The 26,407-nt window shown below is 38.8% G+C and overlaps 1 protein-coding gene across 4 annotated transcripts in view; it reads left to right on the forward strand.

The window, feature by feature from the left end:
- The window catches only part of LOC137496881 (transient receptor potential channel pyrexia-like), a 297,631-nt gene that overhangs the window by 171,697 nt on the left and 99,527 nt on the right, over positions 1 to 26,407 (forward strand). Inside the window, exon 2 of one of the 4 annotated variants that reach the window (XM_067140820.2) lies at positions 2,019 to 2,164. The exons of 2 other annotated variants lie outside the window; for them this stretch is intronic. The gene's annotated coding sequence lies outside the window, so the exon portion shown is untranslated. The remainder of the gene's footprint in view (positions 1 to 2,018; positions 2,165 to 26,407) is intronic. One more of the 4 variants, XM_068226188.1, reaches the window with a different exon arrangement.

Below are 26,407 nucleotides of genomic sequence, written 5' to 3' on the forward strand. Positions count from 1 at the left end.
TGGCCATAACTATTCTTCTGTAAAATCAACGGTTGTTTCATAATTAACTGCTGAAAAGTAGCTGGGCAGTTCGGAGCAGTTAACTGATGGTGACATAGAAATATGCTGATAGTTCTGTTTTAAAGTTACGTACACCACTTTTCTTGCCGGAAATGAGATTTTGACAACACGAATAGAATTTTACGCTCTACAAATATGTTTTACAAATGAGTATCAATATCTCAAAATATTAGGGTTTTAATACTTCTGTATCATTTATAATGGAAGCTAAAATATTATGTAGTATGAAATCTCGATCATATATTGATAGATAATAATAATAATAATAATAATAATAATAATAATAATAATAATAATAATAATAATAATAATAATAATAATAATAATAATATTAATAATAATAATAATAATAATAATAATAATAATAATAATAATAATATTAATAATAATAATAATAATAATAATAATAATAATAATAATAATAATAATCGTATGTATCAGATACCGTGAGCAGGTATATTCATTTGACGTCAGCTGGCTGTCTGTTCGTCAATTCTGACGTTCCGTTTTAATCTAGGCCTACCAAAGGGCAGAGTAAACAGAATGTCTCTTGGGAGTCTATGGCTGAGTTTTAATTAATTTTGTTGGTTAAACAGCAAATATGTCACTAGAAATATTTTACATATCCACATCGTACCACATGTAGTGTCGAATGGACTTTGTTTCTGCTCTTCAAAAATCCGACTACCTCTGCCGCGTTTGAACCCGCTATCTTGGGATGCGGATGCTGACTCACTACCACTGATCCACAGAAGCAGCTATCTGTGTGTAAATATGTGTGCTATTAATGTACTATTTTATTACCTCGAAAGAGGATACGGTTGTTTTCCCGTTCAAAATCACTCACATTGTCATGCTGTGGATAGCTGAAATGAAATGTCGTATGGCTTTTAGTGCCGGGATATCCCAGGACGGGTTCGGCTCGCCAGGTGCAGGTCTTTCTATTTGACTCCCGTAGGCGACCTGCGCGTCGTGATGAGGATGAAATGATGATGAAGAAAACACATACACCCAGCCCTCGTGCCAATGGAATTAACCAATTAACTTAAGGTTAAAATCCCCGACCCGGCCGGGAATCGAACCCGGAACCCTCTGAACCGAAGGCCAGTACGCTGACCGTTCAGCCAACGAGTCGGACTGTGGGCAGCTTATGTAACGACAGGCGTGTAACAATGTCTTACAAGGTACATCATCCTGCCAAGTTTCATTTCAATCGATGCTTTCGACGCACCACGTTAAATTCAATTATTATTTTCAAGTGCGTAAATATTACTTTATTTTACGGCAGAATAATTATTACTATAAAGTTTTGATGCCATAATTGATCATCCTACCAAGTTTCATTGCAATCTATCTGGTCCAATCCCAACAGTCATCTCATCAATGATATAGTCGGTTAGCCGTTGGCCTTCTGTTGTCGAGTTATTGAGTTCGATCCCAGCTGAGATTGGTGGCATGTGAGAGTGCTTAGATTCTACAGCTCCATGTCGCGTTGGTTTCCGGCATCTTAAATAACTATTGTGAGGCAAAACTCAACTCTTGCTGCCCACCGTTTGTTAGGACCATTATCTGAAGAGAGTTTAAACTACTATTACTACTACTACTACTACTACTACTACTACTACTAGGGGGTTTATATTAGTGTCATGCAAAACACTGTCTATGCATATTCGTCGAGGTTGGGCATGACCGAAGGTTACTTCTGAGAGGCGAGGCGAGCTACTGTATGTTATGTTCGAGAGTCTAGGAGTGGGGTTCGATATACAAATAATTAAAAAATCACTTTATGCGAAGACCAGAAGTGGGTTTTTCATTTTCTCTTACTCTATTAATTACCTCTCGACCAAACTTCATATTTAGAGCCTTATGTGAAACTCCCCTTCATTTTAAATAACTTTTGTTTTGTACATAATTTCGCTTACTCTTTAAGTGACGGAGAAAATTACTATTTTCTACAGGCTTCATGCTCTGCAGCCGGTGACGGACACCCTCGCAGACCTACAGTTAAGGATCCATAACAGAAGAAAATCAGAGGATGCTTCATATTTCTCTCGGCTTACAAATTACCCGCATCTAATGTATCTGAATATCGAGGTAACATGAGGTATAACTTTTCCCTTTTCTGTCTGTCTGTCTGTCTGTCTGTCTGTCTGTCTGTCTGTCTGTCTGTCTGTCTGTCTGTATGGTTATCTATCTGTTTGTATATTCCTAATAGTGAAAAGCTGCTCGACTTATTTAAACCAAACTACGTATTTGGATTCCACTCACTCAGGATTGTGTTATCTGGTGCATATGTTATCATGGTAATCACATGGAGTTGGTATTTACAGAAAGATTATTCTCAAATATTTTTGTTGATATCAGGTCTATCAAAAAACTGTATACAACAAACGTTTAAGAATATGTTATTTCCGATCCTTTGTGCCATGCACGTATTTATCGTAAGACGGATAATAACGCAGATGATTTCAGAAAATTGGATTTTTAGTCCAAGTCCCGTGGGACATGTCGTGCAGGTCACTTCAGGAAGGGCAAGATGAAAAAAATACAGAGCCATTTTACTCTTTTAGATAGGGGAGATATTAAGGGAGGTATCATCAATGTCAGAGCTCCACGACAGTGGTCAGAGACATAATATGCAACCTGAGAACCACGGAGAATTTCGCACAACTTCGGATCAGGAACTGTACCGTACAACAAATTCGGAAATCGTCATCATTCTCTCTGGACGTTGTTCAGCTTCATCATATTTCACGTTACTACCACGCGCTTTCGTAAGAAAATATAATTTTAACATGTCGCATTAAACGTGTGAATGCAGTCATGTTACTTCCCATAAATTCCTGAAGGTAACATGTAATCCACTGAAAATTTCCGTGCGAAGTATGGGTGCAAATGCAAGTATTTTTGAACATAGTCAGGAACTCAAAAGACCGGGCGAGTTGGCCGTGCGGTTAGGGGCGCGCGGCTGTGGGCTTGCATCCGAGAGATAGTGGGTTCGAACCCCACTGTCGGCAGCCCTGAAAATGGTTTTCCGTGGTTTCCCATTTTCACACCAGGCAAATGCTGGGGCTGTACCTTAATTAGGGCCACGGCCGCTTCCTTCCGATTCCTAGGCCTTTCCTATATTTTTGTCGCCATAAGATCTCTCTGTGTCGGTGCGACGTAAAACAAATAGCAAAAAAAAAAACTCAAAAGCATCATCGGCACTCTCAAATGCGCTGAAACCTAAATCGAAAAAATTACCTTACATTATCCTTAGTTCTTACCGCAATTTTGCTTCCTGTATAAACGTTTGTAATTTTAAGTGGATTACAGAAACCCTATTACCGTAATTTAAACGGATTAGGAAAACTTTCACCTTAGATTTCATCCTTGGGAACCCTATTCTCCTGCTCGGATTCCTCTGTTGTTGTGTTCTCAGTGACAGTAGCGACCCAGTTGGCAAAACATGCGTCGTCCGGAAATTTTCCACTTTTTCGTCTAAAAACGCTCGGAATGAATTTGTTGCGGCTACTAATAACTCCTTTTGTTTTCACCAATATAAAAAACGTGCTTCCGAAATACCAAGTTCTCTCTCGGCAGCCGTTTTCTTCCGCAAACATAATGACACATACAGCTCACGAAACTACTAACAGCTACATGACAACGGTGAGGGTCGATGATTGACCTCAAATATGTCTTTTTATCTTATCTTTTTTCTTACTGGGTGATATGGTTTGTACTTTTATAGCTGTTATTGTAAAAAAGAACAATCACCTATCGGCGGCAATTCGTAGTTGAAATGGCGTATGGCTTTTAGTGCCAGGGGTGTCCGAGGACATGTTCGGCTCGCCAGGTGCAGAACTTTAATCTGACGCTCGTAGGCGACCTGCGCGTCGTGATGAGGATGAAATGATGATAAAGACGACACATACATCCAGCCCCCGTACCAGTGGAAACCAGGGGAAGGGTTGGGAGGGGAGAAGGAGAGAAGGGATTTCTAAGGTGGGGCTGAAGGATGCGGAAAGAAAGACTGCTGCTGAGAGGGGAATTTAAAGAGATTATAAAAGACGATTTTTTTACCTGAGACGTGATTACTAAAGATAGGAATTAAAAGGCCAAATAAAATATTTGACTCTACGCTTATTTCCGTGACTTACGCTAACGCAGTTTCTAACCTTGCATTGCATGGCGAAGTCAACGTTTCAAAGCTTGATCATTCATCAGCATATCGCACATAAGCTGTTTGCACCTCGGAGTCGGAGTCAGCGCGCTTTTATTTTCTATAGAGAAGAGTTAACTGCATACATTGTAAATTCTATTGGCCGTGAACTTGTACACAAGAGACAGTAAGTGCGAACCCCCACTCTGAGGAAAGTTTTATGTGATTTCTCATTTTCACATCGAATCGACATATCTATGTCGCTCTAGCGTAAACCTACATCCTGTTCAAAAATTCTCGCAACTCAGCAAAAGTCTAAATTTATTATTATCTCTCTGTTCAGACAAAATGATTACAAATATAATTTTCTACAGCGTTTTTTATGTCGGTATTGTTCGATAGAAGAGCTACTAACGCGATTTTACGAAAGATATTATCGAGCGGTATCCTGACAATATGCACATATCAGCAGAAAACTGACTTTACGAGCTCGAAGGTCGGGTGTTTGAATTGAACGCAAGCTTTTAATGCACAATCATTCAGTTAACTTGATAGTCTGCAGTCCAAGAAAAGGAGCCCCAGGCAGAGATTCGTCTTTTGGGTAATGTGAGCGTTGTGTTATAAGAAATTCGTCTTTCATGGAACAACCAATTCCTATCTATAGTTGCAAAGAGTGTGGAAAGACGTTCCTCCGGAGCTATCACAAGAGACGTCATGAGATGTTGTGTAAGACTAATTTTCAATGAAAACACTGTACAAGACCGTTCAAAAACGCTTACAACGGGCAACGTTATGAAAACGCGTGTAGTGTAGCTTCATCAAGAAGCAAATTAAAAGAGCTCAAACGTATTCATGAAGATATTAATTTATTTTTAAAAAGTACACTTCTGCGAGATTTTTTTAATTCTTCCTCTACGCCTGCTACAAGTTCTGTCACTATGCACGCATCTCAAGATAGAGAGAAGTAGGATGACAAAGATGATAAAGAATAATTCAACGTTTCTGTACCAACAAAGCTTTTTAATTCTACTTCATTTTCTGAGCCTGTTACACGTTCTGTCGCCGTGCAAACGTATCAAGAAGAACACAAGCATGAAGATCTTGAAGAAGAAGAAGAAGAGAAGCAAGATAATGATGATAATAATAAAGAAGAAGAAAATTTCAACCCATTTTTGTCATCAAACCATGTTCAGTTATTACCTACAAACGCCATCGCTGAAGCACGTACTACTGCAAAACAAGTTCTACCGTTTCCTACACATCAACTGTCTGCATATAAACTCAGTGTTAACAACAAGTCTCTGTTACCCTATATAGATGTAAGATACTTACTCGTAAACGTTTGCAACTGCTATGAGTCTATCACGATGCTGGTTACACACAGTATAACGCAGACATTTTAGATAGAGAGCAAGAATTACGTCGTGCGGGTATTATTAAGTAATAGATCTTCAAAGCGATGACGTTACATGTAAGCTATCTCTCTTTACAGTACAGCAACTTAAACACCTCCCTATATATTAATCTATTTCCCCTAATCCCCTTACAGTGTGTTAACTCTGCTTCTAGCTGTAGAGCCAGTCTCAAGTCTGGATAAAGGAGGAGAGACATCCTAATTCGAACACAAGGTCACATATAAAGACCTCAGAGAAGAAACAAATGGAGAATTGGAAAAATACTCCAGGATGCAGGCTTGCAAAGAAACTGATAAAAGGTCCAAACAAGAAGCATACTAAAGAACTGTTGAAACTCACCCATCCATCAAACTTGAGTCTGTACAAAGCTGCAGGTTGTTCTTATTGGGTCTTTTTGGATTTTTTCTCTCTCTTCAACTGGTAGTCCTAGAGTGGAAAGTCTGATTCTACCCAGCGCCTCACATTCTGTAAAGCTAACACACTTGTAAGGTTAAGACTACGGTTGAATCCAGGGCCTGTGAGGTTAAGCTTGGAGTCGAATCCGTGCCTGTTCGGTCAAGTTTGTACTCGGGAGGAGGAAGAGGCAGTCATACGCTACTAAGTCTATGAGAAAGAGGAGGAGGAGGAGGAGGAGGAGGAGGAGGAGGAGGAGGAGGAGGAGGAGGAGGAATGACTCTGCAGTCACCCATCTTCGACTCCCAAAGATACTTCCCAAATGTTACGCCCCTATGAATAAAGTACATGAATTGAGCCTTACACCATCTCGCTAGTCAAAATAGTACAATGTGCAGCCGCCATCTTGTTCCTAGTTCAGCTCTGAGACCCCGAAGCCACCTTCTGACATTACGCCCCTATGAATAAAGCATACGTATTAAGCCTTATAGCCACCATCTTCCTTCAAGTTCAGTTCCAAGCCCCTGATGTTGTCTTCCAATGTTTTACCCTATGAATAAAGCATATGCACTAAGTCTTACACCATCTCCCTAGTTCTATTAGTTCAACGTGTAACCGCTATCTTGTTCAAGATTCCAAGTTCAGCTCCAAGCCCCCTGAGGGTGCCTTCCAACGTTACGCCCCTATGAATAAAGCATATGTATTAAATCTTACAGCATCTCCCTAGTCCTATCAATACAACGCGTAGCCGCTGAGCTCGTCTAGGGAAGGGCAACCGGTTAGGTTAACGCATGGTCAGCGTGCGGTTAAGCCTGCACATTTAGCTAGGGTGTAAAGTTATGTCCGAGCTGATGTAAAGAAGGACAGTCGGCTAAAGTTCAAATGTACAGTATGCATATTTTTTTACACGCAGACCGGGGTGATGACATGTACGGGCATCTGGCTAAATGCACAAACAGCTACATTGGCACACTTTTGCTAGGTTACTAACTGCTTGTAAAAAGAAATTGCTGAGACGTAACGTTGTTCGCTTTATAATACATTTTCAGCTTTCTTTTTTCTGTAGCGAGCTGAGGTGTTAGGTTACACTAGTCTTCAGTCCAAGAAAAATCTAGTATATGTTATGCCCCCCTATGCTTTAAGCCTTACACAATCTCCCTAGTCCCATGTGTAGCCGCCATCTTGTTCCGATTTCAGCTTCCAACGTTACGGCCTCTATGAATAAAGCACATTTAGTCAGCCATACGCCATCTCCCTAGTCCCATCAGTAAAATGGTCAGCGTAAGGTTAAAACTGTACTTTTAGCCAGGGTGTAGGTAAGGGCAATCTGTTAGGTTACCGCCAGGTCAGCGTAAGGTTAAGCCTGCACTTTTTGCCACGGTGTGAGTAGGTTAGGTTAAGCCTGGTTAGCGTAACGTTAGACCTGCATTTTATGCATTTAGCTGGGGTATCGAATTTGAAGTATGTTAGGTTAAGCTCACACTCGTATTCGGTTAGCCTGGGAGCTTAGATTAGGTTAACGCGTGGTCAGCGTAAAGTTAGGCCTGCAGTTTTATGCAGTTAGTTCGGGTATCGAACCTGATGTCTGTTAAGTTAAACCTACACTCTCATGCGGTTAGCCCGGATGGTGAGCTTTGAGTCTCTTAGGTTAAGCTTGTACTCTTAGGCTTCGAACTAGAGTCTGTACGGGTAACGCCCTTAGGCCTGGTGTCGAACCCGAGGTCTGTAAGGTTAAGCCTGGACACGTAGCCAGCGTAGGATCATGTGAGGTTAAGAGAGCGCTCTTGGCCAACCGCCCTACTTTTCAAGTGAGGTCACACGAGGTTAAACATGCACTTTCTGTCATCACATTCCATGAGGTGGAGGCCTCTCCCAGGGGTATGTTGTGGCGGTGGCGGCAGAATGCCCAATGTTGTACTACTTTTTGTATTAAGGAATTAACACTACGAATTCGATTCGTCAGGTATTTTATTTTACGTTAGTTACATTACTTAGGTGAGACGCTGGTCTACCGATTACTTGTAATTTAGTTTAAGGGGACAAGTGTAGATAGACAGATTTGTAATTGCCGTGGTTTCCCATTTTCACACCAGGCAAATGCTGGGGCTGTTCCTTAATTAAGGCCACGGCCGCTTCCTTCCCACTTCTAGCCCTTCCCTGTCCCATCGTCGCCATAAGACGGTGCGACGTAAAGCAACTAGCAAAAAAAATGTAATTGTAGTTGTAGTTATGTAGAATTGGAAAGATTTCATGTTTTGTTAAATATATATTGTTTACTTGTAATTTAACTATTTTAACGACGTAACTATTTCGTAACCTGAAAGTCGGTTTAGTAAGAAGACCTTTCGAGTGAGTTACCACTTTTATTTAACTTCAGTGTTTGGCGTTTCTGCTGAACGCATAGTGAGTTAATGTTTTCCTGCATTTCGCGGTTTTGTTCCTTCAGAACGATGTAACGCAAGATCCTCTCGGATCAAGTGTTGTTGGTTCATTCTGAACATCTGTTTGGAATGATGCATGTTTTGGCATCAGGCGTCACGAGATGACAACACATGGCGTGATTTTATTTCAGATTTTGTTAATTGTTGTTAACTTGTAACAAACACCATGCTTTCAAATAATATTTCCTAATCTACCCAGAGGAACCTGATAGTAATTTTGGCTCGATTAAGGATCCATTCGGGGGATGTTCCAGGATCCAAGAGGATATTCGGCTGGTGGATAACCTTAATGAAATGTAAATCTGGAATTCTATTGTTGAAAGTCAGATTTTCCACGGATCGTGTGGGTTAACTCTCAGTTATTGTTTGGGTGAATGTTACCCGATTTTCAGGTTTTTCTGTTATTTTCTTGTTTTGGTGTCCACAAATATTATATTGCGTTTTCAAACCTTGGAAGACACTAATGCAAATAATTTCAAGATACTTTCACCATTCACGTTATGCAATGTGACTGATTTTTAACAATATTTTGTGAATTTTTATTTTTTAATGTTTTTATTCAGTAACCTAGATCGTCGTGATTTCGTTCAATAATTTTTTAGTATGCACATTTTGTTCCTCATCTGAAGTAGTTACGCTCTCCTCTGAACCCTGTCGATCGGTCGCTGAAGTGACAAAAAAGAATCCTACACGACCCCAAGATCTAAGAATCAATATTGTTCTATCGAAGCAGCCGAGGCGGACGACTGACGATGGAACGGTAGGTTTAAGGGTTCAGTATAGTGGAAGAAAACATTTGTTTTTACCAATATACACTCACACGAATGCGTCGATATGTTACTCATCTATGAAGATACATGGCAGACATGGGCGCCCGCAGGATCTTTTCCAGGGGGGGGCACATTAACAATTTTCTTGAATATAAAAACCAATATAACGTCAGCAACATTAAATTGTTTACAGAAACTTCCAGTTATAACATATGCTAGATGACTGTCAGTAATTTCAGTTTATGAAATAATCTGGTATGATATTAAACAATTGAACATCAACATCTTTAGAATTCCAGGGGGGGCAAGTGCCCCCCCTTGCCCCCCCTTGCGGGCGCCCATGATGGCAGAAGTCATCAAGGTCACAACAAGCGATTTCCTGAGAGAAGAGAAGCGGCAGCCAATATGTCCCGGAGCTTTGAACGATATTCGTGTTTAACTGGAGCACTTGGAAAGAAGCCCCCTATTAGAGATAACGTGCGGTCGTAATGAAGAGATTCTTTTAGACGCTATCTTCCGGAATTTCACTTATATACGTTCCCTGGCACTTGTACAACAACCAATATCAATCGGTCCTCCGTTACGCGAGTATTAGCTAGCAATAAATTTCATGTGCGCCATCTGCAATTACATCAGAAGCTTCACGATGGGACTTGGATGGCCGGGGAATGTTTTGTCAATGGCTATTACACAAAATAGTCATTGATGCAGCCTTATTTATATTTGAATGTATCACATTTTCACAATTATCACGCTACGTAACATCCTATACAAAATTGACTTTTTTCAGGCCCAAATTAAGCTCTATTCTTTATAAATGATCAGGTATGTGCCCATACCATATCCACAGTAACAGATAATGAAAAGGAAGGAACTGTCAGGTTCCTCGCCTTAGCTAGGACGAGTAAGAATTTTGCAGTCTATATGGTAAGTGTTCACAGGTTTTACATACGTTTTCCCTTCTAATCTGTGATATTCGCAGCTGTGATCGTTTCATGCACTCCTTACAGTTTCTATCAATTATTATTGGTGAGTGACCGAAAGAGTTGGCTGTGCGGTTAGGGTCGTGCAGCTGTGAGCTTGTAATCGGGAGATAGAGGGTATGAACCCCACTGTCGGTGACTCCGTCTGTATCGTTGATCTTAAACTCAAAAAAGCATATAGTTATATTAATGCACTCTATATGTTTAGTTTGTCTAAAAACTGCGGGATGCATAACAGTAATTGCAAGCAATTGGTAGACCACTGTGTATATACTCGTGGGAACCGTAGCTGTCCCTCAAGTACAAAAGTGTTTCCTCTGTCTCTGTTTTCCTCATAGGATATCCTGTTCTTGTTGTCTCGGTCGTTCATTTTGATGGATCTAAATTTCCTCCTGACTTGTCTGTTACTCGCACGGAGATACAATCTCCAAGAGAACTATGTTCTTGAGACCAACTGCCCTGCCGCTGGTGACGGTTTCGGCTCTCTTAATATACGCTATGACCACTGGCAAAGCCTTGTTTAGAGATCGTGAACACGATGCGTAACGTAACTACTCAGGGGCGGGCAACAGCTAGTGCGGTAACAGGTTTCGCAAGTATCGCTGTTATTTTCCTCTCCGGCGATAGGTAAAAGAACTGAGACCTCGTGAGTACACGAACAATATGCATATCAATACCTAACGTAGCAACCAACTTCCTTCTTTGTGAATTTTGTCAATGCAGCGAACAGGTATCATGGCAACAACAACTGTAGACAAAGTAATGGAACGTCTCACTTATAAACCTTACAGCCGGGCTGAGTGGCTCAGACGGTTTAGGCGCTGGCCTTCTGACCCCAGCTCAGCAGGTTCGATCCTGGCTCAGTCCGGTGGTATTTGAGGATGCTCAGATACGTCAGCCTCGTGTCGGAAGATTTACTGGCACGTAAAAGAACTCCTGCGGGACAACATTCCGGTACCTCGGCGTCTCTGAAAACCGTCAAACGTAGTTATTGCGACGTAAATTATTATTATTATTATTATTATTATTATTATTATTATTATTATTATTATTATTATTATTATTATATACCCAGATACAGCAGATACCCGAAAGGAAAGAGCAAGTTATGGGACAAATTTTGTATAATTCCTGGCGATAAATGTACAAAACATGCTTTTCCCAATGCAAAATTGGACAGTGTACTCTGGCGGAAAATGAAATCCCAACACCAAGAAGAGGAATGCGATTTAGGCTAAGGAAGTGTGTCATTTTGTGGGATGCACTTGGTCAGTCAAATCAGCTACGGTTAATATTTGTTATGTATGTCGCTGGATTTGTCGTTCCATAATGCCCCACATGTGCTCAATGAGCGAAAGGTCTAGTAATCTCGCAGTTCAAGGCAACTGGTCTACAATCTGTAGAGCACGTTGGGTGACAGCAGTTGTATAGGGTCGAGCGTTATACTGTTAGAAAATACCCCCTTGAACACTACGAGTGAATGATAGCACAACCGGTTCGGTCACCAGTGTGACGTACAAATCCGCTGTGAAGGTTCTTGGGACAAGGATGAGAGTGCACCTGTTGTCATAGGAAATCGCTACACAGACCATAATTCCAGGCGTAGGTCCAGTGTGTCGACGCCGCAGACAGCTGGGTTCCAAGCGCTCACATGGCTTCCTTCTTACCAACCTACGGCCATCACTGGCACCAAGACAGAAACGGCTCTCATCTGAGAATACAACAGATCGCCACGCCATCCTCCAGTAAGCTCTAGATTGGCACAAATGAAGACGCAGATGGCAGTGATCCTGAGTTAGCGGCCTGAACGCTACAGGACGTCTGGCTCAGAGCTGTCCGTCAAGTAATCGATTTGTTCGCTGTGTCACTCTGGTGCCAAGTGAAGCTCTAATGGCTGCTGCAGATGCAGAACGATCCACCACAAGCATGCGGGCAGTACGGCGGTCTTCCCTCTCCGTAGTGGCCCGTGTGCGACCGTGCCCCGGTCTTCTTGAGACAGTGCCTTCCCGTGACCAGTGTTGCCAACACCGATTCACTGTGGTTACATAACTTCCAGGTCTTTCTGCAATATCGAGGAAAGAATCTTCTCGGAACCCTATTACACGGCCTTGTTCAAATTCAGTAAGCTGTTGATAGTGCCTTTTTCGTATCCTTAAAGACATGTTTGACTCAACCTTACTCACAACGTCAACACCGGGCGATGACTGACGCTCACAAAGTGTACAGCGCGTATTGAAGCAGATGTGCACCGCTCTTCGTCGACTAGCGCGTAAATATGAATAGGCGTCATCCTTCAGATGTGTATACACGCCTCCGGAATTTCATTTATCTGGCATAACTCTCTCTCGGTGTTGGGATTTCATTTTCCGACATGTATATTAAGAAATCCAATCACAAGTACGTTAGCAAAGCATAACTGCAACCGGATAATTCTTCAAAGTAAGATTGCTGGTACCTCTAATGACAGTCCAAGTTTGGCAATAAAATGCAGGATAACTGTGGCATGTGTGAAAATGTGTGCTTTGAATTGCGCGTTTTTGGAGGTACAGGCTTTAAGATAGTAATTCAAGAATTGATTGATGTGAAACATGAGGCAGTCTCTGTAACTGCATCCGAGATGTTACCTCATTGCACGACAGTAGCGCGACGCAGCCACAAATTAATTATTAGCAAGAGATATTCGTCGACACACTATACCAGATGTTTTTAAGCTATGCAAAACAATTAATTCGCAGCTACTACAGATATATGGACAGACAAATTTAAAAAGAATCACTGCCTGTCACCTGTCCTTTATTTTCACGACTGGAATATCAAAAATAGTGAACCACTGGGGAAAACATAGTTGCAGATATAGTTAATAAAGCAATGATTTAGATATCCAACTGCCTGACCTTCAGAAGGATACATTTGTAACTGACCAGGGGTAATATACGGATAAGTCTCTAGATGTTCAAGGAATTTTTACAAGAATAATGTGCACTGCACATTGACTGAACACTGCGTTGCGACGAATTTCTGGATTCTCTTCCACAGGGGATAAACAAAAGACTGAATGACGCTAAAAATATAGCATTCTGCATGAAATTTACTGGTTTTTTCATACCTATAAAATACGCTAAACCAGGACGTTGAAACTAGATGGAACAGAAACGTTTCACTCAGTATAACCAAATTGTGGCAGTTTTTTGACAAATCAAAACTCACAAACGGAAAAGTTACGACAGAAAATGAGCAAAATGCTACAGCTGAATAGAAAACTCATGATGAAACGTTACTGATTTCCTCCAGCTTTTCAAGCAGGCCACAGTCCACTTGGAAGGATAAATTAAAACAATTCTACCGAATGTTCTGCTGTGGTTTCATACCCGTAAGATCCAATGTGAAGAGAGCATGCAAGATGGAAAATATCGGAAGTAAAGAGACCAGCAAAACATTTTCTAATACAGAAGCTTGAAATGCATATCTATATATATAAAATAACTTGTCCTGACTGACTGACTGACTGACTGACTGACTGACTGACTGACTGACTGACTGATTCATCATCACCGACCCAAAACTATTGGACAGAAAGGAACGAAATTTTGGTGATACATTCATATAACATGTAGGTGCTCGTTAAGGGAGGATCTTTGGATGTTCCGTCGCTAAGAGGGTGAAAAGGCGGGTGAAGTTTTTAAATGAGGATATATATATCTCAAAAACTTAAAAGTTTACAGACGTAAAAGTTGGTATTTGGAATTTCCTTTAAAAATAAAGAAACACGTATTTTTTGTTTTTGGAAAATCCCATTAAGGGGGGTGAGAAAAGGGGGAAAAGGGGTTGAACACCTTTTATGAGGAGACTTATATATCAAAAACTGAAGATGTTACAGACATGCAAATTGAAATTTAGCATCTCCTTTGAAAATAAAGAAACACATATTTTTGTGTTTTTGGATAATCCGATGAATAGGGGGTGAACAAGAGTGATAAACGGAGTGAATTTCTAAAAACAATATATCTGCAAATTATCTCAGACACGTAACATAATTATTACAGATTTGAAAACTGGTGTTTGGAATTTCCTGTAGAAGTAAGGAAACATAATTCTTTTTTCGGAAAATCTACTTAAGGGGAACTGGAAAAGGGGGTGAATTTTTAAAATTAGCGTATCTACAGTATATCTCAAAAACTTAATATGTTACGGACGTGAAAATTGGTATTTGGCATCTCCTTTAAAAGTAAGGAAACACGTATTCTTCGGTTTTCGGAAAAAACCTTAACAGGGGCGGGGTAGAAAGAATTGAAAAAAATATTTGAATTATTTGTACGAGAATCTACATATATACCAAAAATCTAAAGATGTTACAAACGTGAAAACTGGTATTTGGAAACTCTTTTAAAAATAAAGAAAAACGCATTTGGTGTGGGAATCAACTTGGTAGGGGGGGGGGATGAAAACGGAGATTAATTCCTCTTACGAGGATACAGATGTTACAGTCGTGATAATTGGTATTCGGAAGTTCTGTTAAAGAAGCGGGTACTATTGTTTTGGGAAAATTCACTTGAGTGGGGAGTGTGAAAGGAAGTTAAAAAGTTGAGTTCTTTTCCTCGAGAAACTTAAATCTCAAAACTGAAGGTTACCGACGTGGGAATTGGTATCTGGAATCTCCTTTAAAAATAAAGGAATACACATTTTTTTGGTGGGGGAAAACCAACTTAACGGGTGGGGGTGGAGTGAAAGAGGAGTTGAATTATTTTCACGGGGATACTTACATCTCAAAAACTGAAGATGTTACAGACATGAAAATTTGTATTTGGAATTTGCTTTCAAAGTAAAGAAACACATAATCTTTTGTCTTTGGAAAATCCACTTAAGGGGGGTGAGTTAATTGAAAAATTTGTTGAATACTTTGTATGAGGATACTTATATCTCACAAACTAAAGATGTCACAGACGTGAAAATTAGTATTTGGAATCTCCTTTGAAAATGAAGAAACACGCATTTTGGGGTGGAAATCAACTTGGGGGCGGAGGTGGTGAAGAAGGAGTTTAATTCCTTTTTATGAGGATACATATATCTCAAAACTGAAGATGTTAGAGTCGTGGTAAATGGCATTTGGAAGCTCCTTTATAAAAAAAGAAACAAGTTTTTTTCGCATTTTGGAAAATTCACTTTATGGGGGAGTGTGAAAGGAAGTGAAAAAATTTAATTCAATTTATGGAGAAACTTATATCTAAAAAACTTAAGGTTACACACGCGAACATTTGTATTTGGAATCTCCTTTAAAAACAAATAAACACGCATTTTTTGGAGGGGGGTGGGAAATCAACTTAACGGGCTGGGGTCAAAAAGGAGTTGAATTCTTTTTATGAGTATACTTATATCTCAAAACCTGAAGATGTTACAGACGTGAAAATTAGTGTTTGGAATCTCCTTTAAAAATAAAGAAATGCGCATTTGTTTATTTTTCGCAAAATCGACGTAAGGGGTGTGGGGTTGAAAATAACTAAATAAGGAGGGGACACTTTATCTTAAAAGCTGATATCTTAAAAACTGAAGCTGTTACAGACGTGAAAGTTAGTACTTTGAATTTCCTTTCAAACTAAAGAAACGCGTATATATATTTCGGAAGTCCACTTAAAGCGGGAGAGGGATGGAAAGAAGTCAAGAAGAAGAAGAAGAAGAAGAAGAAGAAGAGGAAGGAGAAGAAGTAGAAGAAGAAGAAGAAGAAGAAGAAGTTGAGTTTTCTTATGAGTATACATTTATCTCAAAAACTGAAGAGGTTACAGATGTACAGACATCAAAACTGGTATTTGGAATCTCCTTTAAAAATAATTAAACACGTATTATTTGTTTGCAGAAAATCCAGTTAAGGGGCGGAAAAGAATTTGAAAAGCGGGTGAATTTTTAAAATGAGTACCGGAATATCTACATTATATGTAATAAACTTAACATGTTAGACGCAATATACTTGGTATTTGGAAAGTTCTTCAAAAATACAGGAACATGCACCTTTAAGTTTTCAGAGAACGCACTTAACGGGGGCTGAAAAGAAGTGAAAAATAGTTGGATTATTTTTGATGAGGATACTTACAGTATATCTTAAAAACTGAAGATGTTACAGACGTGAAAATTGGTATTTGGAATCTCCTTTAAAAATAAAGAAACATTTATTTTTCCTTTCGGAAAATACTCTTAGATGGGGGTGGGGGTGGGGTGCGGAAGGATTGACCAAGGGGTTGAATTCTTTTTATGGGGATACTTATGTATATCTCAAAAATGGAAGATGTTACAGATATGGGAATAGGTATTTGGAAATTCCTTTAAAAAAGAAACATGTATTTATTTTTTCGACTTGAGAGAAGACTGTTCCTCACATGAACAGTTCTATGTTGCATAGTCGTCTTAACCCTAAAAGGTAATACCACAAACATGGTTTACAAAGAATTTCTGGGGTAAATGAAACTCAATATTTGGGTGAGTTTTTATACTTAAGGAATTTTCAGATAATGTCTTAGTACAATGCCGACGAACGATTACTTTGATCAAATTACGAAATCCACGCGAGCGAAGCCGTGGGTAATTGCTAGTCCGTATACATAAAATAACTTGTCCTGACTGACTGACTGACTAACTGACTGACTGATTCATCATCGCCGAGCCAAAACTACTGGACATAAAGAAATGAAATTTTGGGGATACATTCATATTAACATGTAGGTACCCGCTAAGTGAGCATTTTTGGATATTCCTTCGCTAAAGGGGTGAAAAGGGGTGTGAAATTTTAAAATGTGGATATGTATACCTCAAAAACCTAAATGCTTACAGACACAAACATTGACATTTCGAATCTCCATTAAAAATAAACAAGCACGTATTTCTTTGTTTTCAGAAAGTCCCAATAAGGGGGTGAAAAAAGGGGAAGAAGTGGTTGAACACCCTTTATGAGGAGACTTATATCTCAAAAACTGAATATGTTACAAACATGAAAATTGAAATTTGGAATCTCCTTTGAAAATAAAGAAATACGTATTTTAGTGTTTTTTGATAATCCGATGCATAGGGGGTGAACAGGGGTGACAAAAGGGATGAATTTTTAATAAGACTATATCTCCAAATTATCTTAGACACGTAACATATTACAGATTTGAAAACTGGTGTTTGGAATAGGGGGTGAACAGGAGTGACAAAAGGGGTGAATTTTTAATAAGACTATATCTCCAAATTATCTTAGACACGTAACATATTACAGATTTGAAAACTGGTGTTTGGAATTTCCTGTAAAAGTAAAGAAACATAAATATTTTTTTCGGAAAATCCACTTAAGGGGAACTGAAAAAGGGGATGAATTTTTAAAATTACCGTATCTACAATACATTTCAAAAACTGAACATGTTACAGACGTGAAAATTGGTATCTGGAATCTCCTTTAAAAGTAAGAAAACACGCATTCCTTGGTTTTCTGGAAAAACACTTAACAGGTGGGGGGGGGGGGTAGAATTGAAAAATTAGTTGAATTATTTGTATAGGAGTGTACAAAATCTCTAAAAATGTTAGCAACGTGAAAACTGATATCTCGAATCTCCTTTAAAAATAAAGAGACACGCATATTTTGCGTGGGGGGAACCAACTTAACGGGCGTGGGTGGAGTGAAAAAGGAGTGGAATTCTTTTCATGAGGATACTTATATCTCAAAAACTGGAGATGATACAGACATGAAAATTTGTATTTGGATTTTCCCTTCAAAATGAAGAAACACATAATATTTTGTCTTTGGAAAATCCGCTTAATGGGGGTGGATAAATTTAAAAAGTTTTGAATACTTTGTATGAGGAAAATTACATCTCAAAAACGTGAAGATTAGTATTTGGAATCTCCCTTAAAAATAGAAAAACGCATTTTGAGGGGGGAATCAACTTGGAGGCGGTGGCAGGGGCGGTGAAAAAGGAGTTTAATTCCTTTTTATGTGGATACATATATCTCAAAACTGAAGATGTTACAGTCGTGATAATTGGCATTTGGAAGCTCCTTTATAAATAAAGAAACCACTTTTTTTGGTTTTCGAAAAATTCATTCAACGGGGGAGAGTGAAAGGAAGTGTAAAATTTAATTCTTTTTATGGAGAAACTTATATCTCAAAAACTTAAGGTTACACACATGAAAATATGTATTTGGAATTACCTTAAAAAATAAAGAATCACGCATTTTTAGAGGGGGGCGGGATCAACTTAACGGGCTGGGGTGAAAATGGAGTTAAATTACTTTTATGAGGGTACTTATATCTCAAAAACTGAAGATGTTAGAGGCATGAACATTTGTATTTGGAATCTTCTGTCAAAGGATAAACACGTGTTCTTTTGTCTTCGGAATATCCACTTAAGGGGGGCGAATGAATTGAAAACTTAGCTGAATTCTTTGTGTGAGGATACTTATACGAATATCTCAAAAACTAAAGATGTTAAAGACGTTAACATCGGTGTTTGGAATCTCCTTTAAAAATCAAGAAACACGCACTTTGGGGAGGGGTATCAACTTAACGGGTAGAGAAGAGGGGTGAAAAAGGAGTTGAATTACTTTTATGACTACTTATATCTCAAAAGTGAAGATGTTCCAGACTTGAAAATTAGTATTTGAAATCTCTTTTAAAAATGAAAGAACACGCATTTGCTTTTTTCGTAAAATCGACGTAAGGGTTGTGGGGTTGAAAATAAGCAAATAAGGAGTTGAAGTTTATTCATGAGGATACTTTATCTTAAAAACTGAAGATGTTACGGACGTGAAAGTTGGTATTTTGAATTTCCATTCAAAATAAATGAACACATATTTTTTTGTTTTCGGATAGACCACTTAAGGTGGGAGTGGGGTGGAAAGAAGTGAAGAAGAAGAAGTTGAATTATGCTTATGAGTATACATTTATCTCAAAAACTGACCAGGCATGAAAACTGGTATTTGGAATCTCCTTTAAAAAGAATGAAACACGTATTCTTTTGTTTTCGGAAAATCCAGTTAAGGGGCTGAAAAGAATTGGAAAAGCTCGTGAATTTTTAAAATGAGTACCGGTATATCTATACTATATGTCAAAACTTAACCTGTTAGGGACAAGAAACTTGGTATTTCGGAGAAGGCACTTAACAGAGGGTGAAAAGAAGTGACATATAGTTGAATTATTTATTATGAGGAAACTTATACCTTAGAAACTGAAGATGTTACAGACGTGAAAATTGGTGTTTGTAATTTCCTTTATAAATAAAAAACATGTTCCTTTTTTCAGAAAATACACTTAGATGGGGGTGAGGTTGGGGGAAGATTGATCAAGGGGTTGTATTCTTTTTATGGGGATACTTATGTATATCTCAAAAACTGAAGATGATGCAGATGTGGGAATATGTATTTGGAATCTCCTTCAAAAAATAAAGAAACATGTATTTATTTTTTCGAATTGAGAGAAGACTGTTTCTCATATGTTCAGTTCTATGTCACATGGTCTTCTTAGCCCCAAAAGGTAATACCACAAACATGGTTTACAAAGAATTTCTGGGGTAAATGAAGCTCAAATTTTGGGTGGGATTTTATACTTTAGAAATTTTAGATAATGCCTTAGTACAACGCCGAGGAACAGTTACTTTGATCAAATTACGAAATCCACGCGAGCGAAGCCGCGGGTAATTGCTAGTGTATCATAAGACTGCAACATACCCGTCTCCCTGCTTTCATCCGTAAATGATGCTTCCTTTAATAGAGCGAGATGACGTGCACAAAGAACTGAGGCTCTTACGTCGTACCTTTTCTCAAGGTAAGGAAAATGTGAATCTTGAAATGTTATTGGTATCAGTAGCGTAGCCAGGATCGGCCGGTGGGGTGGGATTATAGTTACAAAATGATGGTAGAATACAATGAAGGTGAATGCCTCACTTGTTACAAGGGCACTGATATAAGTGAATTACAGATCTGTTGGTTCTACAATTATGTCCCTGAATGTTTATTTAGTTGATTGTCAGTTTCTGTTTATTTTCCTTTTGTAAAAGCTCCCCTGGCTACGCCCCAGATTGGTATAACCAAACAAAGGCATATCGACCCGCCATAGAGCGATATTGAATATGTGTTTGTGTTCTTACATTTTAGGAAAATCAAACGAAGCAAACGGACTTCCTAAATCAAGGCCGAAAAAAAGCTGGACGTTTTGAGCTGTAGAAAGTACCTTTATCGTCGGGCTCATAAGACGAGGACGTCTTTTGGTATGTCATCACAGCTTAAGAGACGCAGAAAGTGAAAATTAAACTTTGAAATGACATAAAGGATCAAAGGCTCTCCGCATCCCAGCTACAAGTGCAGAAAGTGAAAGGACATACAGTTATTCAGGGTTTGTCATTAATGGCAGAAGAACACGCCTTGCTCCAGAAAATATGTATGACCATCTTTGTTTTGCAAAACAATTTTAAATAGTGAGATGTGGAAGAAACTTGCCACGGTAAACAAACAACAAATTAAAAATAATCTGATTGAGAATCAAATTATATGATCTCAAACAGTATCTATTAGTTGTTCTTAGTTAAATAATGCATGAGCAAGCAACTTCAGAAGGGGGAACATGTTCCTATTTATATACTTTGTCATCCTTTCATTTTTCAGTAGGATTATTTTACAGACAAATGGAAGAAAATGATATTAGCTATTGGTGCTCTCAACAGATTGAAATACAAGATGCCCATCAAATGGTTAAAGAGCATTTACCGTAAACTTACTCAGAGTCATATGACTTCAGTGATACAACCTGCGAATGTTGTAACAAACAGTTATTTCAGACAATGGAAGTTCTGCACAAAAGAGCACTAAAGATACTTTTTACCTGTATTAACACCAACACAGCATTTAAGTTTATAAAAGCTATGTGATGTTCTCTAACTTGTGGCCTTACGCCTGAAAACATGACTTATGATTTACAAAGCTAGAAATAAATTATTATTAGTCGGACTGAGTGACTCAGGCGGTTGAGGCGCTGACATTCTGACCCCTACTTGGCAGGTTCGATCCTGGCTCAGTTCGGTGTTATTTGAAGGTGCTCAAATACGTCAGCCTCGTGTCGGTGGATTTACTGACACGCAAAAGAACTCATGCGGGACAAAATTCCGGCAACTCGGCGTCTTCGAAAACCGTAAAAAATAGTCGTTAGTGTGATGTAAAGCCAATAACATTATGATTATTAGAAATAAATTACACTTCAACACCTTATGTGTAACAAAAATGTGTAGATATTTTCCCATACAATGCTACAAGTGCAAATAAAGTTCATAACAATTCCTTAAATTCGAATAAATATGGCATCCTATCCTCATGGCAATATTCGTCAACTCACTTCCATATCACATCCGATTAGCTGCTTCATTACCTTTTCATTCAGATTGTGGACAACTCGTACTGCTTTGTATTTCATTCCAGTTAACCTTAGTAGCCTTTCTTGTGAAACTTGGTATAGGAATCGATATAAAGGGACTTTTCCAGATCTGCAAATTCAATTCTAATCTATTCTATCATTACATCGGAGTAGGGCTGTATGCCTTGACGTCGGAGAAGGTCTTAACTGCTGAAGATCTTAACGTAGTTCACTTCGCATCTGAGTAGAGCACTAATCAAAATTACTCTCATTGAGACCTGATTATCTCGATGACGAGAGTTATTCTTTGTTTGGTTCTATACAATACGTCGTAGATTTGTTATTGCTTCATGCGTTTCTACATTTCTGCGGAATATAACTCATTTTCTTCCAATTCGGCTTTACCTTTTCGTTCAATTTTTCTGAAATTCAGATTGAGATTTCTCATGCGTGAGATGATATACAATGGCTTGGGAGTTTCCACACTTGGCAGTATAGAACATTCATTTTAAAACTAAGTATCGCTTCTCTCGCCCCAATCAAATAATCCTGGAGAGGATCTCATGCACTGGAACCATTGTGGTCTTACCAGAGACGTACATGTGGTTTTACCAGAGACGTATATGCCCTCTCCTTTATATCTCCAAAAGTGCCATCGGATTTTCAAAACAAGCACATCGCTGAACTTGGCGTTCGATTCCTAGTTGTTCTATTGACTTAAATTAGTATAGTCCTACTTAAAAAGACGAAGTTGCTACCAGTTTCTCGGTAATTGCATACATGATGGCGGCGAATTGGACAGAATTTATGAACCCCGTAATACAATTAAAGAATTTTAAAATATAATTTCTATAGCTTTATCCGATCAGAAGATATTTGAAGTGGACAACTTAGCTGAATAACCGTGTACAAGAAAATATAAACGTCCAATAATACTGCCCTGAGAAATTCCCCTCTTAATGGTTACAATGTCACATAATGCTTCACCTACTCTAATTCTCTGAGTTCCGTTTTCTAGAAATATAGCTACCCATTCAATCACTGTTTTATCTAGTTCAACTGTACTCATTTTAGCCAGTAGTATCGAATGAAATACCCTATCAAACGCCATAGACATGAAATCGCGATACAGTCCATTTGACCTCCTGAATCTAGAATATTTGCCATACCTTGCTGGAATTCTAAAAGTTGAGCTTTTGTAGAATAACTTTTCCTAAAACTGAAATGCCTTGTATCAAACCAGTTAAAAATTTCGCAAACATGTCTAATATTATAAGAAAGAATACTCTCCCATATTTCCATGCAACACATGTCAAGCTAACTGGCCTGTAATTACCGGCTTTATGTTTATCACCCTTTCCTTTACACACAGCAACTCTCCAGTCATTTGGTATAGCTCCTTCATGCAGAAAGTAATCACATAAATACTTCAGGTACGGTACTGTATCCCAACCCATTGCCTTCAGTATATCCCCAGAAATCGTATCAATTCCAGCTTCTTTTCTAGTTTTTAACTTGTGTATCTCATTGTAAATGCCTTTGTTATTGTATGTAAATTTCAATACTTCATTAGTATTAGTCACCTCCTCTACCTGGACATTATATTTGTACCCAACAAACTTTACATACTGCTGACTGATTAATTGTGCCTTCTGTAAATCCCTACGTGTACACTCCTCTTGTTCCTTAATGGTCCCTGGAATGCCCTTCTTGGAACCTGTTTCTCCCTTGAAGTACCTATACATACCCCTCCACTGTTTACTAAAGTTTGTATTACTGCCAATTAAGATTGCCATCATGTTATCCTTAGCTGGCTTCCTCGCTAGATTCAATTTCCTAGTAAGTTCCTTCAAATTCTCCTTACCTTCACAACCATTTCTAACTCTATTTCTTTCCAATCTGCATCTCCTTCATAGACTCTTTACTTCTCTTTTATAATACAGCAGGTCTTTACCCTTCTGTACCACCATTAAAGTTACATATCAGTTTTCGCATTCCTCAACAACTGCTTTCAACCCATCCCAGAGTCTGTTTACATTTTTATTTACCGTTATCTACCGACCATAATTCCTTTCTTAAACTACTTCATACAATACAATGGATTTATTTTGTCTGGCAAGATTAAGGCCATTAGGCCCTCTCTTCCATCTAACCAGAAAATACAGTATCTGCATGTGCAAAATTAAAATGAATAGGCTTACGATTGAAACATCTTGCAAGTACTAAACAATACAATATTAAGATAAAGAGCAAAAATAAAAATAGGAAAATGACGATGATTATTATTATTATTATTATTATTATTGTTATTTACACAATTATGACGTGATTACCTAATATCTATTAACCTTGATAATGACAGTGAGATTATATAAAGTCTATAGTTTGTGGAAGGCTAAATCTGCAATATTTCCATAACATACGAATAACAATTTAGGACTTCATCTATTACTTAGTAGGTATTGTGACAAAGTTGCCTAAAACTAGCAGGTGAGGCTCCTCTGACAGAGGCAGGTAGTGTATTCCATTGTCGTGCCGAAGAAATAACAAATGAGTTTGTGTATCGTGTGGTTGCGGTGAGGTGGACTAGATAAGAGTGTATCAGATTTTGACTCTGTTCCGAAACTGTGATTGGATGAGAGGTGGTGAAATTGACTGTATAAGTGGGGACGTGAGCATGAGGAGAGTATTCGGTGAAGAAGGTATAAAGCATGAAGATTACGGGGCTGTTTGAGTTTTAGCCAACCGAGTCCATAGTAGGCAGGTGTAACACAGGCGTTTTGCGCGCGTTGTTGTTTGTCGTTAAGAGTAGCAGTCAGGTCGTTGTACACGGCGTCACAATACCGGTAGTCAAAAAGAAGTAATACCAGAGTGCAAATGAGGCGATCTTTTAATACTCGAGAAAATATGTTGCGGAATCTTCTAAGTTAGTTAAGTGTCGCAAATACTTTCCTGGAAATGCTGGTAACCTGTTGCTTCCAAGAAAGATGTTCGTCTATCATAACACAGAAATTTTTGACAGATTCAGTGAAATCAATGGGCGAGTTTTGTAGGTAGAATTTTGGTAAAGTGAAGTTGCTTATGGTTTCTGAACAAAGCTGAGGATGTGAAATTATTATAGCTTGAGATTTTACGTTATTTAATCTAAGTCCATGCATGTCCGTCCAGTTACAGATTTATTGTCTCTATTTAAATTTTTAATTTCATCGGTTAGTCTTTCCGGTTCACAGTGCAAGTACAATTGTATGTCGTCAGCGTACATGTGGTGTCTGCAGCTGTTTACCGACGACGTAATATCATTGATATAGACAAAAAAATAGAAGCGGTCCTAGGACAGACCCCTGTGGAACACCAACCTCTACGGGTCTCCAGGATGAATATTCATTATTGTTATTTCTTACACACTGCAGACGACCGCGGAGGTATGAATTAATCCACTGAAGACTGTTTGTCGAGAACTGGAGTTTAAATAGTTTGGAAAGTAGTATGTCTATGTCAACTGAGTCAAAAGCTTTAGAGAAGTCAAGAAAATCTAGGATGGTAACTTGTCTTTTGACCATCGCATTGTGAATTCCGTCTGTAACCTTAAGTAGTGCAGTACTAGTGTTGTGGTTACGTCAAAAACCAGACTGGTGTTCGTCAAGAATATCGTGTGTTTGCAAGTAGTTCGAGACTTGTTGGTGTACAATGAATAATAGGGCTTTTGAAAGGACCGACAATATGCTCACAGGTCTATAGTCGGTTACGTCTTCAGGCGGTGATTTTTTAGCGAGCGGGACGACAACGGCAGCTTTCCATAAGGAGGGATACGCGCCAGTCATTAGTGAATGGTTAAATATGTGAGTTATAGTAGGTAAAATTATGTCAGTTATTGTCTTGATAAGTTCTATTTCTATGTCGTCTATCCCTTTGGACTTCGATTTTATTCTAAATACGGCTTGTTGAACTTGCGAGGGTGTCACGTGTGAAAAGCAGAATTTTTCTCAGTCAGGTGCAGGGGAGTTGCAATTGCTGTATAGTATTCTATGTTTCTCTGTCAATGGTATGTTCGGGAGTGGTAAAATATGTATTGAGGGAGTCCAGGGATATGCCAATAGGATGATCGTCTCTTTGTTTACATATCCCCGCGTGTCTTAGTTCTTTTCAAACCATACCAGGTCTAGTATTTTGTTTTAACAGGATATGTGCATGTCTAATTCTAGCGTTGCGTACTGCCTGCGATGTTTTATTTCGTAGCCATTTAAATGCGTCGAAATTGTCTTGTGTCTGTTGTCGCTTAAACTTTCAGTTGCGGCATCTCATCTTGCCATTAACTTCTTTAGCTCCAGGTTTAGCCTCGGTGCTGGGGCTCGTGTTACCCGTACTGATTTCGGCGGGGTGTGTCGATCATAGAGCGCTGTCAGATATTCGTTCAATATGTTTACATTAATATCATTGTCGTCAACTCTCAGTATATGGTGCCATTGAACATCTAGTGCGTCTTCAGTAAACGTTCTTCAGATTCTTCAGATTCTTCTCCGGTTGCCTTTCTAAGCCTTCAGATGTTAGGACATGGCCAAGATATTCTACGCGGGACTGGGCGAAGTGGCTTTTCTCCAGTTGGCATGTCAGTCCATGAATCTTCAGTCGTTACAGTACTTTCCTCAGATGTACAAGCTAAGAGTTAGGACCGTATGGCTGACATAATGAAGTCAACACACAATTCCTGGTAGTTTGTGATAAATATGTTTTTATCTTGAATACAGTAATACCATAACGTGGCTGTGAACAATAAATAATTAATAAATAATTCCTGGTAGTTTGTGATAAATATGTTTTCATCTTGAATACAGTAATACCATA

The sequence above is a fragment of the Anabrus simplex genome, chromosome 2 (assembly GCF_040414725.1).
Source record: "Anabrus simplex isolate iqAnaSimp1 chromosome 2, ASM4041472v1, whole genome shotgun sequence".
In the NCBI taxonomy this organism is placed as follows: Eukaryota; Metazoa; Arthropoda; class Insecta; order Orthoptera; family Tettigoniidae; genus Anabrus; species Anabrus simplex.